At 43.5% G+C, this 19859-nt stretch overlaps 1 protein-coding gene across 1 annotated transcript in view; it reads right to left on the bottom strand.

Moving 5' to 3' along the window:
- TMEM200A (transmembrane protein 200A) overlaps nt 1-19148 on the bottom strand; it is a 97142-nt gene extending 77994 nt beyond the window's left edge. The window contains exon 1 of the mRNA XM_055433590.2: nt 18941-19148. The gene's annotated coding sequence lies outside the window, so the exon portion shown is untranslated. The remainder of the gene's footprint in view (nt 1-18940) is intronic.
- Nucleotides 19149-19859: the final 711 nt, after the last annotated feature.

The following is a 19859-nucleotide window of genomic DNA, read 5'->3' as shown; positions in this document are numbered from 1 at the left end:
GTGCAGTTGAAGTGGGTCTAGAATGAAAAATGCTTCTTCCCCCACCCCAAGAAAGAATTTCAGCTTAAGTAGCAGGCAGAGAAAATAGCTGTTTCACACAGAACATATGCACAAACTGGGGCATGGTGGTGGGAGCCAGTGGAGAAAAAGGACAAGTAAAGGACTGGATTATCTATTGTCATTGAATACTCCCCCTCTTACGGGCTTCCCAGGTGGCCCAGTGGTAAAGAATCTGCCTGCCTATGCAGGAGATGCAAGGGACATGGGTTTGATGTCTGGGTCAGGAAGATCCCCTGGAGTAGGAAATGGTAAACCACTCTAGTATTCTTGCCTGGAGAATCCCAAGGACACAGGAGCCTGACAGGAGACAGTCCACAGGGTCACAATGGGTTGGATACAACTGAGCATGAGTTGATAAGACAGCATTCCCCCTCTGGCCTCAAACAAAATCTCATTTAAATCAACAACCCAGATAATCAATGGTTGACTATATATTTTAAAATATCTTTGAACTGAACTGAACTTGAAGGGGAGCCACCTCAGTCACATAGCCAAGTGGTAAGGATTCTGGAATGAATGGAAGAGAGAGTACAGATACGAGAGGGCATCCCACTCAGATATGGGAACCAGACTATCAAAGGTTAACCTTTAATTGGCAATTCCTCAAATCTCACTGGTTAAGCTATAAATATAAAGGATGTGTTCAGTTCAGTTCAGTTCAGTCCCTCAGTCGTGTCCGACTCTTTGCGACCCCACGGACTGCAGCATGCCAGGCTTCCCTGTTCATCACCAACTCACAGAGCTTACGCAAACTCATGTCCATCGAGTTGGTGATGCCATCTAACCATCTCATCCTCTGCTATCCCCTTCTCCTCCTGACTTCAATCTTTCCCAGCATCAGGGTCTTTTCGAACGAGTAAGTTCTTCGCATCAGGTGGCCAGAGTATTGGAGTTTCAGCTTCAGGATCAGTCCTTCCAATGAATATTCAGGACTGATTTCCTTTAGGATGGACTGGTTAGACCTCCTTGTTGTCCAAGAGACTCTCAAGAGTCTTCTCCAACACCACAGTTCAAAACCATCAATTCTTCAGTGCTCAGCTTTCTTTATAGTCCAGCTCTCACATCCATACATGATGACTGGAAAAACCATAGCTTTCACTAGATGGACCTTTGTTGGCAAAGGATGCATAAGTGTGTGCTAAGTTGCTTCAGTCGTGTCTGACTCTTTGCAAACCTATGGACCATAGCCCACCAGGCTCCTCGGTCCATGGGATTCTCCAGGCAAGAATACTGGAGTGGGTTGCCATGCCCTCCTCCAGGGGATCTTCCCCACCCAGGGATCAAACCCTAGTCTCTTATGTCTCCTGCATTGGGAGGCAGTTTCTTTACCACCAGCACCACCTGGGAAGCCCAGAAATAAAAGATAAGAACCAAATAAACCTTTCTGGTACTTACATTTAAATTTTAAAATGGCATTCTCTTTTCACAAACTGCTTTTTAAATGTGTACCTCAACAGAAAAAAAAAAGTCTGTCTCCCACTTTTCAGGAATAATATCCTATAATGTGTGTCTAACATAGCACAAGACAGCTTAGGGACTGTCACTCAATTTACTGCAGTCATACAGAAAAAAGTGGCTGACATTCTAAAAGCACTGCACTTGCAGGAAAGCTACTGGAGTCCCCAGCACAGTATCCCATGGGTTGAGAGTTATTTTTCACTCAACTTCTGCACCAGATATAGTTATCCAAGGGGAGTCAACTTCCACAAATACTTACAGAAGTCCTCTCTGAAGCTGAAAGCAGCCCACTTCCCTCCTCAAAGATTATCTTCAGCAATGGTTCACCCAAAGGCACAGATTTGGGGGGAAATTCTTTTTTTTTTTTTGTTAAAAGTAAGCAAGAAGATGGATCATCAAATATAGCCAGCAACTATCTAGTACTACTCCTTAGGACACACTGTTGTGAAGGTCTCATATAACTGACAGACACTTATACCAAGACACCTAAAACCATTGGTAGGCTCACCTTCTAAGCATTCAGATAAGAAGAGAAAGGTGCCTGAGAAGGTCTGAAGGATTCTCACTGATCCAGGGGATCCTGAGCAAACTCCCAAAACACTCAAAGTCCAGGAGAGCTTTTTATTATATATTTTTCAATCATAGGTTAAGAAAGTACTATGGACATAATATGGGCTTCCCTGGTGGCTCAGTAGTGAAGAATCCGCTTGCCAATGCAGGAAACATGAGTTCAATACCTCTCAGTCAAAAGGATCCCCTGGAGAAGGAACTGGCAACCCACTGTAATATTCTTGCCTAGGAAATCCCATGGACAGAAGAGCCTGGTGGGCTACAGTCCACAGGGGCGCAAAAGAATCAGACACAATTTAGCAACTAAAACAAGGGACATAAAGAGCACTACTAAGTGCTTTTATAACCTCCTCTTATAAATAAGGTTATTCCTAAATCTTAAGCAGTCTTTTAATATGATGAAACATATTTAAAAAATGAAAAGACTACATTAGAAGATTAGAGAAAATGTAAATGTAGTCAATCCCTTCTAATCTGAAAATGCATACACAGGATGGTTTTCGATTTTTGTACATTAGTTTCATGTACTACTAGTGACTTTCTACTGTGTCTTTTCCTGTAGGAAAATACAGGAACAAAGATATGATTCTCCCTCAGGGTCCGCTGTCACATCCAGGATGGGCTAAGCTCCCAAGGGGAGAGGCGAAAGGCAACCTCAATTAACAGGTGTCTTTTCTCTTTAGTTTTAATGAGCTAAAGTGCATTTTAATAAGAGCCGGGTAATCCTCTGAGTCTTTTGCTAGTTATCCAAGCAACTTGCTTTTACATGAAAAGCAACTTGCTTTTTCCTTATATTGTCCTGGAAAAGAAAATAGTTTAAACTTCTATTTGTGGTTTTAAAAATGCCTATCACACAGATAAATTAAATATGATGTAGTAATGGTTTAAAATAAAGTTAGAAAATAAATGTCCTAGGGAAAGTAATGTACAGCATGGTGACTTATAGTTAATAACATTATACTGGATATTTGAAAGTTGCTGAAAGTAGTTCTTAAAAATTCCCATCACAAGAAAAAAAGTTGTAACTATGTGTTGTGATAGATGTTAATTTAGGAAGACTTATTGGGGTAAGCATCTCACAATACATACATATATTAAATCACTGTGTTGTATACCCAAAACCAATGTACCACACATCAATTATATTTTAATTTGTTAATAATATATATTCAAATACTTTACAAAGTTCAAAAACCTACTAAACTGGAAGGCAGCCATGGAACTGATAGCAGAAATAGATGAGTAATGAACATGATAATGATGAAACTGACCTTCAGATATGCTATTCTATCATCATTTTATTGTGAAGGTATGATTTGAGCATTTATTCTATTCTAATGTAGTATCGACAACTATGCCCATGGAATAAAAAAAAATTTTTTTTCAGTAACTTCTAATCTCATCTCACCCAAAACTTACAGGCTACACTATGGTTGCACTGGTAGGTTAAGTTGGAGAAAGAGACTGAACCCAAATCTTCAGAAAGGGCTCAGTAAGGAGCATGTGCAAACAAACCTTTCACTAATATCATGTGACTTTCATCAATGACATCACCCCCCTGGCTTTTCTCCTACTTCCAGGGCTGCTATTAATACTCTTCTGTATGTTTCTCTGACCACCCTTTAAGGTGGAAATCCCAAAGCTTGCTCCTCAGTCACCTTCTTTGTTCAGTCTCTATTCTCTGCATGACTTTATTACCAACTGCAGGCTAAAGACTATCAAATTTATGTGCCCTTTCTAAAGTTATCATCTAAGCTCCACACCCATCTGTCTAAACGCCTACTTGCCCTTTCCTCTGAGATATCTCACCTATAACTCAAATGTTATGTGTCCAAAACTGAACTCATGAACGGAACTCGGGAAAAGTCTTCCTCACCTCTGTGAATGTTACCACCGGCCCTGCTAAAATCTTGGAGCATCCTGGACTACAATCTCCCATGTGCTATCAGTTACCAAGCTCCACTGGTTCTGCCTTCAAAACCTCCCTTTTCTCTCTCCACTTCTCTCATCTCTGCCACCACCCAACCCAAGGCCCTGTTATCTCCTTTACGCATTCTTGCTTCCTCCAGCCGCTTCTCCAGGAAACTCCTAGAATGATACTCAAATGCCATTCATTTGTCAGTCCTCTTTTTCTCAAAGCTGGCTCTTTGGATTTCCATTTCCCTCAGGACAATACATGATGGCGCTGGCCCAGCTTACAACTTTTCCTTCCACCCTCTCTCCTAGGCTCACTTTGATCCAATAACACAACTTGCTCCTTGTTCCTCAAAAACAACCCAACTCCTTCCTTTCTCAACCTTCCTGCCTGGGCTTTTCTCGCTGGCAAGGATCTTCTCCAGACAAGCTCCTCTGGTCTCTGGTCCTATCTTAACAAGACATTTCTCAGGGGAACCTTCATTTCCCCTCTGACTCATGACCCTCTCTCCTAGCAGCCTGTGTGTCTTTGTGTTATGAACCACACTTACTACTTATGACTTATTATTATTATTATTTGCCTCCATTACTATAGTACAAGCTTCCTATTCACCCTGTGAACACAGCTCCCTGTTCCCCCAGCATCACACGTAGTCATACTGAGAACACAGTAGTTGCTCCACAGGCATCTATTGACCAAATGAATGCTGATGTTTAAGGAGACTTTCTGGGCATGCTCCAAGTCACTAACCCTGACAGTTCTGTCTTATTAGGTAGCTAATCTCAGGCCAGTTTTCACATTGTTTCTCTTCCTTAACCCATGTGCGTCACCCCTTTCCTCAAGAGTCAAGATCAAGAGGAGAAAGGCCTGGATTTTAATCTTGTATCTGCATCTAATACTTAGTAAGTGAACTTGAGCAAAAGTGGACGGGTTCTCCAGTCTTCAGATTTCTCACTGTAAGAAAAAGTCTCCTCAGGACTCTGAATCTGTGAATGCATACTGTTTTCTATCCACAACAAATTTTTGCTCACACCCAAAGTAAAACATCCCCTTTGAAATTCCCTGGGTTATCCTTGCTTCAAAGTGTTTGTCAATGTCACTCTCATCTGATCACATCACTTTCAAGAATCTTGAGTTGGAGTTCAGGTCCATCAGGCAGATGAATAGGCCTCCACTCTATGCATATTCCTTCTGAAAACAAGTTAATTCTATGAGGATTGGGCCTAGCAAAGCTTCGAGGGTAGGTTAGGATCCTGGCAGGTGCTTCCTATGCTTCTCAGAGTAAAGTCCAAAGTTCCCTCAATGTCCCAAGGCCCTCTATAAGCCCTTGCATTGTTTTAATCACACCAGCCTCTTTGCTATTCAAACATTTCAAACCTACTCCCACCTCTCCTGCTGCCTCCTCTGGCCTTTGCACTTCCTGCTGTCAGCCTGGAGCTCTCCTCCCACCTAGACATTCTAATGACTCCTTCCCTCCCTTTCAATCAGGTCTTTGCTCAAATTTCAGACCTGATCCCTGAGGCTTTCTGTGTCTCGGCTCTACTACCCGGCCCCTACCCCCATCCCAGCGCTCTCAGTTCCTGAGCTGGGCTTCATTCTTCTTAATGTTTGTCTTTGCAACTCTATACACATTGGCTGTCTCCCCACTGGAACGCAGGGATCATAAGGAGAGGAACTTGGCTTTGTTTTCTGTTATAAAGCCAGTGTTTAAATGAGTAGATACTCAGAAAAATAGTTATTGAAAGAATGAATGAGTGAATGAATAAAGCAATGAATAAGTGACTTTAGCAACCAAGAAGGCAGCAGAATCAAGAATCTGCCAATCTAAAGCTGCAAAAATGTGTGGGCACTTCCCCTAGTGGTCCAGTGTTTAAGACTCTGTACTTCCAATGCAGGGGTATGGTTCAATCCCTGGTCAGGGAACTAAGATGCCATGTGCTGCACAATGCAGTCAAAAAAATAAAATAAAGCTGCAGGAGTATGTAAGGGTAAGGAGGAGTGGAGGCCATGAGGTAGATCCCAAGGCTTGTGAGCCAAGGGGGCGGGTTTCATGGGGCCTGGTGTTGAAGCGAGGAGGATGCTGCCAGTCAGTGCCAAATGAACAGAGTCACTGACAGCCGGGGGAATCCCCAGGGTAATATCAACAGAAATGAGAATCAGGACGCAGGTGGCCTTGTTACCTAAAGATGGAAGGCACATGCTGCCTTTTTCATCTTTGTCTTCTTTTTGTAATCTGTCTTTAAAAAAAATAACCAAATTCTACATTGAAGGCTTCTGTGAAATAATACACAGCTTCACTCACTACTCTCTCCTTTCCCCAAGCTTAGACTCAGGGACACCACCCAAAGATCATCTTCCAGAACTCTCCTCTTTGCTCTAAGTACTGACCAGATTGCCCTCTGGACTGTGAGTTCCTTGTAAGAAGCCTGTTAACTCCCAGAACTGACCACAATGGACGGCACTTGGCACTCTCTCCATAAATGTCTGATGACTCAGAGTATATTTTGAACTCAGTCTCCTGGAAGACACTGAGTTAAACATTCATTAACAAGCATCACTAATTATATGCTATCACCATCTATGTTCCATTCTGTGGGTGCTGGCAGAAGAGTTCTGAACAGAGGTTGGTTCAACAACTGGGAGATTCATAAAATAAATAAGGAATTTTCACATGCGCTAAATAGAGTGTGAAAAAACCAACTGATGCTATCAAAACCTTTATCTAATGTGTGGACTTTGCAAAGATTTCCACCTATACTGTGTGGTGAGAAGTATTTAACGAAGATAATTATAGCTGTGTATCAGATATTTATATTCAATATTTCAACTGTTAATTTGACTCTAATTGAAAATCATTAATATTCATAGTACAGTTAACATTTTATCTAATTTTTTTCCAAAGATATTATTTGGTCTTTTCATAAAACTACTGTGACTTCAATGTGATTCTATATCCTAGGATGGTATTTTACTGATAGAATAGAAGATTCAGTATAACTGATTCAGCAAACATTTACTGAATGCATACCATACACAAGTCACTATGCTGTGCTGTGCTTAGTTGCTCAGTCGTGTCCGACTCTTTGTGACCCATGGACTGTAGCTCGCTAGGCTCCCCTGTCGATGTGAATTCTCCAGGCAAGAATACTGGAGTGGGTTGCCATGCCATCCTCCAGGGGATCTTCCCAACCCAGGGACTGAACCCAGGTCTCCCTCATTGCAGGCGGATTCTTTACCATCTGAGCCACCAGGGAAGCCCTAAAATACTGGAGTGGGAAACCTATCCCTTCTCCAGGGTATCTTCCCAACCCAGGAATAGAACCAGGGTCTCCTGTATTGCGGGTAGCTTCTTTACCAGCTGAGCTACCAAGGAAGCCCCACTAAGGTAGGAATGGTTTTTTTTAAAAAAATGCTTTCCATAAGAACTTCGTGGCAGACTCATTAAGCTGTTTATATTCTATGTATAAATAAATATTTGTATTTATATTTAAAACTTTTTGAAGGGACTCATTTGAAAAGACTCTGATGCTGGGAAAGATTGAGGGCAGGAGGAGAAGGGGACGACAGAGGATGAGATGGTTGGATGGCATCACTGACTCGATGGACATGGGTTTGGGTAGACTCTGGGAGCTGGTGATGGACAGGGAGGCCTGGCATGCTGCGGTTCATGGGGTCGCAAAGAGTTGGACACGGCTGAGCAACTGAACTGAATACTGTTTATGGAGGGTGATATACTGTTAAAAGTAGATATACTGTTTATGGAGGTGGTGCTAGTGATAGAGAACCAGCCTGCCAATGAGGGGACATAAGAGACATGGGTTCAATCCCAGGGTCTAGAAGATTCCCTGGAGGAGGGCACAGCAATCTACTCCAGTATTCTCACCTGGAGAATTCCATGGACAGAGGAACCTGGCAGGCTATGGTCCATAGGGTCACAGTCAGACACTACTGAAGTGACTTAGCATGCACACACACATATGTATACTGTTTACGGAATGTTTTCAGCCACATAATGATATAAGGCACACCTTGAACAGAGCAACCCAAAAAGTTTCTAAGTGCGAATGCCAATTTTGTTCCTGCTTCCAATACCATCGTCACAGTGAGGAACTGCTTAACATTCTTAATTTCAACCCCTGTGATTATGTTTTTAATTTTTGGCTGCACCCTGTGGTGTGTGGTACCTTCGTCCCCCAACGAGGGATCAAATATGCGTCCCCTACATTGAAAGGCAAAATCTTAACCACTTAGCCAGGAAACTCCCTCAACCCTATTTTTAATAAATGACCTCAAACATCATGCTCCAAAAGGAAAACTTCCTAATGGTTTCCCAGTGCCCTGAGAATAAAGCCTACTTCCCCTCCCCAATGTGCTTCCTCGGTGGCTCAGTGGTAAAGAATTCGCCTGAAATGCAGGAGCTGCAGGAGACGTGGGTTCAGTCCCTGAGTTGGGAAGATCTTTTGGAGAAGGGCATGGCAGCCCACTCCAGTATTCTTGTCTGGGGAATACCATTGACAGAGGAACCTGGTGGGCTACAGTTCATAAGGTCGCAAATGGTTGGACACAACTGAACATGATTGAAGTGACTTAGCATGCATGCACACACGCCTCCCCAGTCTGCAAGACTGGTCTTAGTTCAAATGTCTCACACACAGAGGTCTTTCCTACCCTTCAGTCTACAAAAACCCAGGCACTCAATTCGTTAGACTCCTTACTTTCCTCACAAGCACTTTCTACTCTCTGAAGCAGACCTGTCTTTCCCACTTAGAGGTACACTTCACCACAACCTTTGTTTTGATGGCTACCATATCGCCAGTTACCAGCATGTAACATTTATTGAATCAATTATTAATTAATGAACTTCCTACAGAGCTTGGGTACTTTGGGTACTACTTTATGCAAGCTATGAGAACTTTTATAGGTCTCATCAGAAAGCAACCAATAAATGTTTAGGTCATGATTTCCTCCCTGTTTTTCTACATTACCATGTATAAGTTGACCTCACATTTGACAAAATGGGTCATAAATATGATTCGACAGAAACTACTAAGTGAATCTCACTAAATAATGATTTGGTGAACGAATGAATGAAAACAATTTTGCTCAAAATTGTTGACTGAGATCCACAAAAGAAAATGGAATCATAACACTATAATAATTTTCTCCTCCAACTTTTAGAAGAAAACCAGAAGTATTTTTATTGTAGCTGTAAATTATTTCTGCAGCAAAATAGCAGTTGTAGAAAAAACTGAAATTGGAACTCAAAGATCGCCTCAAATTGACTGCGGTGGTAAGTCCAATAGTTCCCTTGTAGTCTGAAGCAATGTTTTGGGCAACAAAACACCCCATGGAGGTTTGAGTAGGCTCCAAGCTCCTCCTTCTTGTGGAATAAAGCAAGGTTTCTCCCTCTGAAAATGAGACACTTTGATATGGCTGGCCAGTCTTTGGCAAAGGGAGTAAACCCAGAAGGTTCAAAATTCAGGATCTTTGCTTGACTTGTTTGGGGGGAGGGGATCAGTGACTAAGAGGGCAGAGGGCTTTGGGGAGGGGGTATCTCTCAGGTGTCCATATCCTAAATTAGGCCACAGCTGACCTCACGTTGTACCCACCAGCACAACCTGCTCCTGGGTCACCTGCTCAGAGAACAGTGTAAACAAAATAGATACAGACCCATGCTCCCTGGGTGACAGCCCCTTCCAACAGTGTAGGGACCACAAGCACAATGATCCCAAATGTTCCAGGAGTCCAGGAGGCCAAGCACCCAACCGCTAAGCTACAGAGACAGAGTTGGCAGAGGATTTTGGCCCGAAAAGTGGGGCCTCTGTCCAGCATCATCTTCACAAAAAGGTGCTCCACACAAAGGTCTGCAGAGTGCCCTTACAAGATGTGCCTGCCTGTCACTGGCTTTAAGAAATCATTCACAAACTAATGTTCTCTCTGTCATGGGCCCCTATCTGGATATTCAGGACCACTCTGTGAATAATTTTTTTAATGTAGTGATTCATCGCAGCATCTGACCAATTACCATTCTAAAAGAGAGGTCTTGGTAACAAAGGAATAAAATCAGCAATTGGTAAAACTGCTATTCGCTTAAGAAAAAAATAAATAACCCCTCATGCAAACAGGGGAGAAGGGATTTCTGTGCACGGGCAATCACAAGTTCACCTACTCTGAAAATCGGTTTGGCAGTAAGTACCAAAGGTCTTAAAGTATTCTTACTCTTTGACCCCGGAATTACCCTTCCATGGATCTTCCTTTAAGAAGTAATCTGAAGTATGAACAAAGATTTCATCAAAATGCCAGTTATAATACCAGATATTTGGAAACAGCCTAAAGGTCCAATTTTAAGGGAATAGTTAATAAATTATGGTAAATCATGCAATCAAATATTATACAACATTAATAAAGCTTTCCGAGAAGCTGGAAAGTATTTAGGACATAAGGTTAAGCAAACAGAGCACATTTAACTATGGAAAAACTTCATTAAAAATAAAGAGGAAGAAAACTGCCAAAATGTTATGGGTAGTTTTGGGTCATGGGATTATAGGCAAACTTTCTCCCTGATTTTTTAAAAATACATCATGTATTTTCCAAAGTTTTCACTGGAAGCATGTATACTTTTATGATGAGAAATAATAACATCCTTCAGAAATGCTAAGTAACCCTGCTGTATCACAAATGCTTGTACATGTATGTTCTCATTCTTGCACTGAGCTGATCTGATACTTGGTTTGCCAAGTGAGCCAAAAATGTGTGCCTCTTCTATGTCAAGATCAGCTTAGAGAGAGGATGGAGAATCTTTGAATTCATACTGCATTTCAGGCCAAAGATGCTGATTCTCAAAACTGCAAACATACCTCAGCAGTTGCCAACCTATTCAGCACCTCTGTGATTAGCTCACTGTTTGCAGAAGAGCCTGCTTTTTCTCAGCATCGCTTTCATCCCCAAAGCCCCTGCTATTCTTTACCTGTTCTCATATCTCTACTAGCTTTATTTCAATGCATCATAATCACTGATTCACAGGTGGTTTTCTCATTAGATTATGAGATTCTTGAGATCCTTGTTATCTTGGCATCCCTGGAATCTTACAGGGTACCTAGTAAACAGTGAGAACTTAATAAACACTGTTAATATTAAATACAATTTTACAGAATAGGAAGAAAATCACCTCAGTAATCCCCAAAAGAAGCATTCACTAACAGGCTCCTATTGTAAATGGGAATCTTGGTCAGTGCATAAAATCAGATACACTGTGGAACGTAATTTCCAGTTTATGAAAGAGCACAAAAGTAGCCCAGACATCTGGGAGCTGGCCCTGCGGCTCTCTTGTTGGATGGAAATGATTTCACAGAGCATCAACACCAGATAAGGCCACTCTGTGACCGTGATAGATCAGGACAAACACAAGACCACTATGGAATCCTATATGAACACAAAAACACAAATATTATCCAAATGACCAGTAGTCTCCTAATCTGGCTAATGAGTGTTTGCTGCGTCTTTGCCAATTATAGTGTTAGCCTCTCTAGTCTTGCTCCTTCAAGATAAGACTTATTAAGATACAAACTCATAAGATTATTTCTGCTTCAATACAGAGCAAAGACCTATTTCTTTAAACCCTCTTCCAAACCACTTACAAGACCAAATCCAATAATCATTCATTTCTAACATTTACTGCAACTCTCCATGTTTTCCTGTAGTGTACATTTTCCCTCACTGTAACAAGTAACAAACACAACCTGTTCAACTACAAGTCATTTCCCAGTGGTCTCTGGCTGCAGGATATTGATAAGTTCCTGGTCATGCTACCTTGGGTTTCCCCGGTGGCTCAGTGGTAAAGAATCCACCTGCCAAACAGGAGACATGCGTTCAATCCCTGGGTCAGAAAGATCCTCTGGAGAAGGAAATGACAACTTGCTCCAATATTCTTATCTGGGGAGTCCCATAGACAGAAGAACCTGGTGGGCTACAGTCCGTGGGGGTCGCAAAAGAGTCAGATATGACTTAGCGACTAAACAGCAGCAGCAGCATGCTACCTGGAAACCCCTCTGTCTTCTCTCTGCCCATACATACTCATCAGAACATGCCTCCTCTAGGAAGCCTCCCCTGATCTGTCTTCCAGGCTCGGACACTTCCATTCTTTTTAGTTTCTATAACATTTATGTTCAACTGCTCCTAATAAGTTTGTCTTTCATAGTACTGGCTAGCACTGTGATCTTGATCACTGTCTGAAAGATCCCGTCAACTCTAAAATCATACTATTCTATTGTGCTGCTTTAACATTTTAAACATGATTGTCTTACCTCTCCAAATGAACTATGGAGCCTCGAAAATATGTCTCAAATACTTCTTCCATGTACTTTCTCATTGCCCTTCTTCTTACCATAGGTATACAGAGTTCACTGCACACAGCAAACGCCTACATCCAGTCAAATTTACACAGTGACCAATTAGACCTTGCATTTGTTGGGAAATGATATATCACTCATTTCATCAGTAAATAACTCTAAATACTTCATCATTTATAGCATCTTCAAGTATGGACATTTATAGCTGGAGTGTATTCTACATTTCTGCAACATTGAGTATGTGCTAAAGCTCTTCCTCTCTCTATGTATCTATTTCTTATTTATCATATTTCTGGGAAAAGTACCTGCATGTATAAAGGTAAATTCAGGCCATGGCAGCTGGCAGAGGTCCTTTCTCTTCAACTGAAATCAGTGACTAAAATTAAGCCCTCCAAACATCTGACTTGCTGACGTTATCTATCCTGCGTAATGATAGAGATCCTGCACTGAGTGGGAAAATCTACTAGGTTATTGAGTTTTCTGCTAAAGCCAGATACAGTCCTGCTGGACAACTCTGTTCAGATGACCTGCTCTCAGCTCCCATTCAAATGTCTAAACGTTCAACTCACAATCTCCCTTTCCAATCATATGCCTCTGCTGACTTCCCCAAGTCTATGGCCCAGACTTGAAATTGACCTTGCCCTGCCGGAACCAGGATGACTCCCTGAAGACTCAGGATGAGGTTGAGATACAGATAGATTTCGGTTTCCATGACAGCTCCTTCAACTTCCAGTCTGGCTCCAGGAGCTCAGGCAAGTAATTTAACCTCTCTAAGCCTTCATTTCCTGGCTCAACAACCAAAAGAAAAAAAAAGCCACAGTACATCTCCTCCCAGGACTCTAATGAAGATTTGGTGAGATTATGTATAGAAAACATATGGCAGATGCTCTTTAGCTCTTTTTTCCCCAATAGTGCCTGACAACTAATAGAACTTCGTCTCCCTCTAAGGAGCTGCCCATGCCGTATTTGTATTGACTTACATCACGAAGGATATTTAAGGCGAGGCAGATGGCAGAGTTCCTGGCCTCAGATCAACAATCAAGCTCTAGTTGTTCTATTGATCTGCCCACCTGTTCAACTTCCTGAGCTGTTCCTACCCACGTTCCTCGCTGCACCCGAACCCCAAGCCAAGAATCTATGCCTGTGCCTTTCTTACTGAGGCACCAAGTTTGCTACTGAATCCCAATACTCTACCTCTTCACCCCAATAGCCTCCATTCCAACCCCTCTGTCTGACCTGTATTCCTGGCAACCTGGATGCCCATTGGATGGTCCAGTTTGGCACTCATCCTTCAGTTTGGCCTCATGTACTGGATTTTTATCTTGACTTTGAGAGACAGTGTTGCATAGTTTAAGCACAGGATTTTGTTTCAGATTGCCAGGATTTGAATCCACTTAATGACCATATAACCCTAAGCAAGACATTTACCTCCCTTACTTTCTGTTTTCTCACCTTAGAGGGCTTTTATGAGTAATGGATGTAAAGCATGTAACGTGGGACCTGGCACACCAGGTAGGCCTTTGATAAATGTCAGTGCTACACATATAAAGGCTTTGCCCCTAGGATGTGTGGTGGCTACAGGATGCCTCTCGATATAGCCCATTTGCTATCAACAAATGTACAACACACAGCCACTTCACCTACTGACCTAGCCTACCTTCTGGTCTTGTCCCTCCTGATTTGTTTTATCCTTCCAATGCTTCTGCCAACACAAAGGCTCCTTAGTTCTCATCAGACCTTCATAAAGTTGCTCACACAAGCCAATATTTTAGCTTGGGACCAATCATCTTAGGCTTCCTAAGTGATAACCCTAATCTCTGTCCACTGCCTCTTCTCTGCCCAGTTCCCACAATCTCAACAAACCTGTTTAAATACTAGTCTATGTTCATCACTTTACTTCTTTGTTCAAACTGTCACTGTGTCACTAGATCTTGTAATGCCCAAAGTAGGGAGTCTCCAATCTCATGATCCCAGGATGACCAAGGCTTTTGAAAATAAAATCCCTAGGCTGAAAATAGGGCACAAGGGTGTTTCCTAAAAGCACATGGACATGGATAAATGGTGGGTTCCTCATTCCATAATCCTCTGGATATTACCAAAGTCTAGACATGGAGGGAATTATTTCATCTCCTGACGTTGCCTTGGCTGGGAGGAAGGTCCCAATCCTGGAATTTGCACGGCCTTGGGCATCTGAGTTGCCTCTACACATAAACTTCACATCATTGTCCAGGAGGCTATCCCCAAAAAGGAGGCAGCAATTCTCCCCAGTAATAAACATGCTGATTTTGACTGGCAGCCTCATAAGTTTGGGGGATCTAGATGATCTTGACAGACCTGTCAGTGGTGATGCCCCTCCCAGTCCTTTGCCCCACCCCACCACCAACACCACATACAAACAGGGTTGGGCACTCCATCCAAGACTATTACAGCAGCACTCTTGGTTGGACACGGAGACTGAGACAGTGACCACCAAGCACAGCCAATCAGAGACCTTTTAGAAGACTTCCATAAATGGGACCTGGAAGAGACAAGTCTTCTCTTCTGATGGATCAAAGCCCAGGAATGCAGGTTTGGAACTACTAATGCTCACCTTTCTCAGCATGTGAAACACATGGAAAGGGATCTCAGAATGAAGCTGATTCAGAAAGAAGAGAAACTGGGAAATGGGGAGAGAGAGAGGGTGAAAGGGGCTCTGTGTTCCAGCCACGACTAAAGCAAAGTCCACCTTTGGACTTTCCAGTCACATGAGCCAATAAATATACTCTTTTTTTTTTTTTTGGTTAACACAGTTAAATGTAGGTTCCTCGTGTGCATAATCAGGTGAATCCTGATAACTCTCTTCTGCAGGAACACAGGGTAACGGGGAGGGGACTTGACCCCCGTTAGTGTACTTAGTGTCTGGAGCAGAGTGACAAGGACACAGTAGAAAGGAACTTACATAGCCACATCTTCACACTTCGCTCACACTCCCATGAATTTTGTGTAATTTCACCTCTGGTGACAAAATTTCCAAAGAATAACTTGCTACTGGAACATATTCCATCGATTAATAGTACAATGGCCCAAGAATGCCCACCTTTATATGAGAATTTTCTTTTTCCAATTGCACTCAAAGTTTTTGGAAGAGTCTTATCCATGACTATAATAACTCAGATCACCAGAATTTCTGCTGGGGATGGGGAGGGGAATGAGATGAGGAGGAAGCCCTGAACAGGAGTAATCAAACTAAAGGTTAACAATCAGAATTTCAGATGTTTCAGGTCTTAATAGCACAATTGGAGATTCTTAGCTTCCAGTATGGGCTTCCCCAGTGGCTCAACAGTAAAGAATCTACTTGCAGTGCAGGAGATGCAAGAGATATGGATTCGATCCCTGGGCAGGGTAAATACCCTGGAGCAACCCACTCCACTATTCTTGCCTGGAGAATCTCATGGCCAGAGGAGCTTGGCGGGCTACAGTTCATGGGATCACAAAGAGTCAGATACAACTGAAGCAACTTAGCACGCACACATCTTTCAGAATATAACCTAACCTTTTCCTCAGACATTTGAAACTCCACTAAAATCTGATGTCACCCTTATCTCTGTCTCCTATTCACACAAGGTTTCCAAACTGTGTTCTAGCTTCTCTTGTCCCTACAGATCCTGCAAAAAGGCAATGGAGCATACTGGCACAAGCATGCTCTGCGAAATTAGTCCTGGTTTCATAACCTGGTTTGAATAACCTCTTGGAACTGTAAAGAAAATCAACTGCCCTTATTTGTGAAAATTCATTGAAAAACCATCAAGGATTAAGTGAATGTTGCTAGCTCATTATTTTGTCATGTATTTTGAACTTGTAGAATCAGTGATGGGCCAGATGTCCGGTCTCCTTGACCTCCTACTATCATGGTCGTTACTCTTTCCCAGTGTCCAATGCAGTCTCCAGCCTGTCTTCCCCCAAACCAAACTCTGCTCACCACACCATCCCCACTACATCCTGCTTTCTCTTCATCATGCAGCATTCTACAAAGAGAATGAAAAGATCAGAGTCCAAAGTCCTTGGTCTGCCAACGAGAGCAGAGAGACTCTGAAAAGCCTAGAAAGGTATCCAAGGCCACATAACCAGTGTCTCAGCCAGAATAACAACTTGGGTTTTCCAGCTCCCCACCCAATGCCCTTGGAAATTCAGTGTGGACCAGATCCCTGATGCTCAAAGACCATTGCAGATGCTCAGTGATCTGACACATTTCCCAGTCCCCTCCCTGCCAGCCTGCAAACTCCCAGAGGAGAGGCTAGTTTGCCACCAATCAGCAAACCTAGCATGGCAACCCACTCCAGTGTTCTTGCTTGGAGAATCCCAGGGACAGGGGAGCCTGGTGGGCTTCCATCTATGGGGTCACACAGAGTCGGACACGACTGAAGTGACTTAGCAGCAGCAGCAGCACCATGACAAGGGTTCATGGATGTTTTCTGAATGGTTGGACACATATCAGATCTTAGCAGACAAAGCATATCTAAAATCCTGAAACAAATACCCTTGACAAAACTGCAAATCATATATCCCTTAATAAAATGAAAGGTCCATCTTACTGCAGACACATTTTTTTCCATCTCTACACAAGTTCTTTTCCCAAACATGCTTTGTTTGACTGAACTCCTCATGCTGTCTCTCATTTAGCGAAAGTAACACGAAATGAAATTTATTTTAAAATTGCCTCCTCTTTTACACTCTACATTCTACATGATAAGTAATAGGTATTACCATGAAGACTTAATTTTATCGTCTACTGATTTTGTTGAAGAAACATAAAAAAGTGACATCTGTTCTTATCTGTGTTCTTATCTATTTTCTTAAATTTCTGTTCCTTTATGCTGAGCTTTATCATGGGAATAAGAAAATTTAAATAAACGGTGTGAATCCTCTTCCCCTATATGCTAGTATTTATCTTTGTCCAATGAGCTGTTGTCAAATGCTGAAGCTACAAAAGTTCAAGTATAGCAATCTAACTCGTGGAATTCTCGAAAGTTTCACTAGTAATTCCTCTAAATTGGAATAAAAAGAGCAGCCATCACACTTTACAGTGACCTTTCCTGAAGAATCCCTTCCAGAAAGCCTTTGGATATTACATGTATTTCCCTGAACCTGACTCAGAAGCAACAGGTTAAATCTCTCTGTGCCAGTTGCCTGCAAACCACATACAGATGCTCCCCACACAACTCTTTCACTGAAAGCTTCCCCAGCCTAGGATACAAAGCTAATTATAACCAAGGTTACAAATTACAGTTAAATCATCTCACAATATGAGTTCTATAGTAAGACTTCATTAGAGAAAAATCATTCCTAACACTTCACAAGATATATTTTAAGAGTAAAAAAAAATCTCAAACATTAATTTACTTAAGAGAAGCATTATCTTCTGTTAAGAACAACTCCTTCACTTAAGCTGTCTGAGAAGCATGAAACTAAAGTGGATGCTTCTGCACAGGGAAAAAGTAGTGGAAAAATAAAGTAAGGTTTGAGAAGTTTTGAAGCTCAGCCTACTTTTCACAAAATGGTGATATATTCTGGTATTGGTGGTCAAATAACAAACTGAAGGTCATTTTATGTGTTTCTGTAAAGCAAGACATGACAAGATAGCAAAGTTAATAGCTTTCACAGAGCTGTTAACATTTGTTCATGATTTTGTAGTTCTTCATAAAGAAGAACTTGGTTTGACAGCTAAACCTAAAGAGTTCAATATTCATACTGACAAATAAGAACAGTTGTCGATTCTTGAAATGCTTTCTGTTGTCCACAAGTACTTTTGAAGGTCTTTAGAAAAAAAAAAAAGGTAATAAACACTTCGGTCCAACATACATAATCCAATACCAGGCTAAGGTGTACTTGATCTGACTTCAGTGAGTAAATTACATACATAGGAAGCATCTGATTTTCTGGCATTGCCTATGCCTGGAACTGAATAATGAATTATTCTGATTATATATACCATTCACAGACAGAGACACATACTTATCAGCGGAAAACTAGTGTCAGTAAATACCCACAGAGAGCCTGTACCTACAAAATGTGAGATGCTGGCTTGGGCAATTAATTAGAGCAAAAGAATGATTAATGGAGCAAATCTTGCAAACGCCCAGCCCTTTCTCTTAAGGACAGATTATATAGGGAGAAGAATAGCGCTGGATTTGGCAAATAATTGCTTCACCTCTCCATTTTGTCTATGAAGAACCTACTACATACAGATCTTGCTTTAGGAAACCCTGACCACACTTCGCTCTTGCCAAGGACTACTATAAATTAACACTGTGGACATCTTTACAGAGAATGCCGACTCTGGAACGGAGACAAAGGAGGGTGTAGCTTGGAGAAACCCAGCCAGGCTCTCCAAGGCTCCGGTGTCCTGGGAGGCTGCCCTACACCGCTCCTCTTGCGCTCCGGGAACGGGGGAGTCCAGAACTGATGGCGGGTTTGGTTTATTCCCCAAACTTCAGGAGACAGTGTTTGGGGGCTGGGAGGAAGAGGGTGGGGAAGCAGCGCCCCGTTTCAACTGCACCGATTGCCCACCCACCTTCCCACCCCTGACAGCATTCTTTCCTTCCCGCCTCACCTGTCCCGAGCGCGGGGCCTCGGGGGTCCAGTCGCCTCTCACGGCTCTCACTCCCGGAGCGGGTGGGACGTCGGGCGCCTCCGGAGCAGAGCGCAGGAGGCAGCGGGGTTGGGGGCGTCAGCAGAAACCTCCGCAGCCCTGGGCAGCCGCGGCCTCCCTCCCCATCCCGGCTGGGCTCGGGCAGCGGACGCGGCGCGGCCACCGCGGGCTGATGAGTCAGGCGAGGGGGCGGGCGGCGCGGGCTGCCGGAGGGCCGACGTGGGTGGGGGCGGCGGCCTCGGGGCTGGGGGCGCGCCGCGGGCTGTGCCCGCCGCGGGTCGCCGGGCGGCCGGCCGCAGCCATAGGGCGCACGGAGTCAGAGCGCTCCTGCCCTCGGTGGTCACCCGGCGCGCGCGGTGCGCCGGGGAGCGGACAGGGACTCTCAGCCGCACAAGACAAAAGACTCACGGGGGCTGAGAGGAGAAAAGTTTTCAGCAGTGCTCAGATCCCCACTGAGCAGATCCCCACCGAACCTCACGCTCCAGTCGCAGAAAGAGGAGTCTAGGGGCGGCGCGTGGGGTGCCGGGCGGGCTTCCAGGAGCGTGGCCACGCGATCGCGACCCGGGTGCGCGCGAGTCTCCCTCTGCCCACGACCGGTAGGAACTCCCCAGGCCCTGCCTCCCCTACTCTCGCCGCTAGCCTCCTCCTTGAGGATGCAGACAAAATCCAATCCCCTTCCCCCGGACTCCCAGCCTCCAGGAGGCGTACCCTGGCCTCAAAGTTGCACTTGCAGTGCAGGGATCACCGCAGACAAAACCTATCGTTGGGAACAAAATACCCGCTTTCTGGGGCTCTTCCTGTTGGAAGCCCAGAGAGGGGGAAAGGACACACCCACCAGCCGGGCCCGCCTCTCACTGGAACCCCGGGATTCGGAGCCGGG

The sequence above is a fragment of the Moschus berezovskii genome, chromosome 10, assembly GCF_049115385.1.
Source record: "Moschus berezovskii isolate FMDL1 chromosome 10, NW_MosBer_1.0, whole genome shotgun sequence".
Taxonomy (NCBI): domain Eukaryota; kingdom Metazoa; phylum Chordata; class Mammalia; order Artiodactyla; family Moschidae; genus Moschus; species Moschus berezovskii.
Note: the sequence above shows the minus strand (reverse complement) of the source record. Positions and strands in the feature narration are given on the sequence as shown.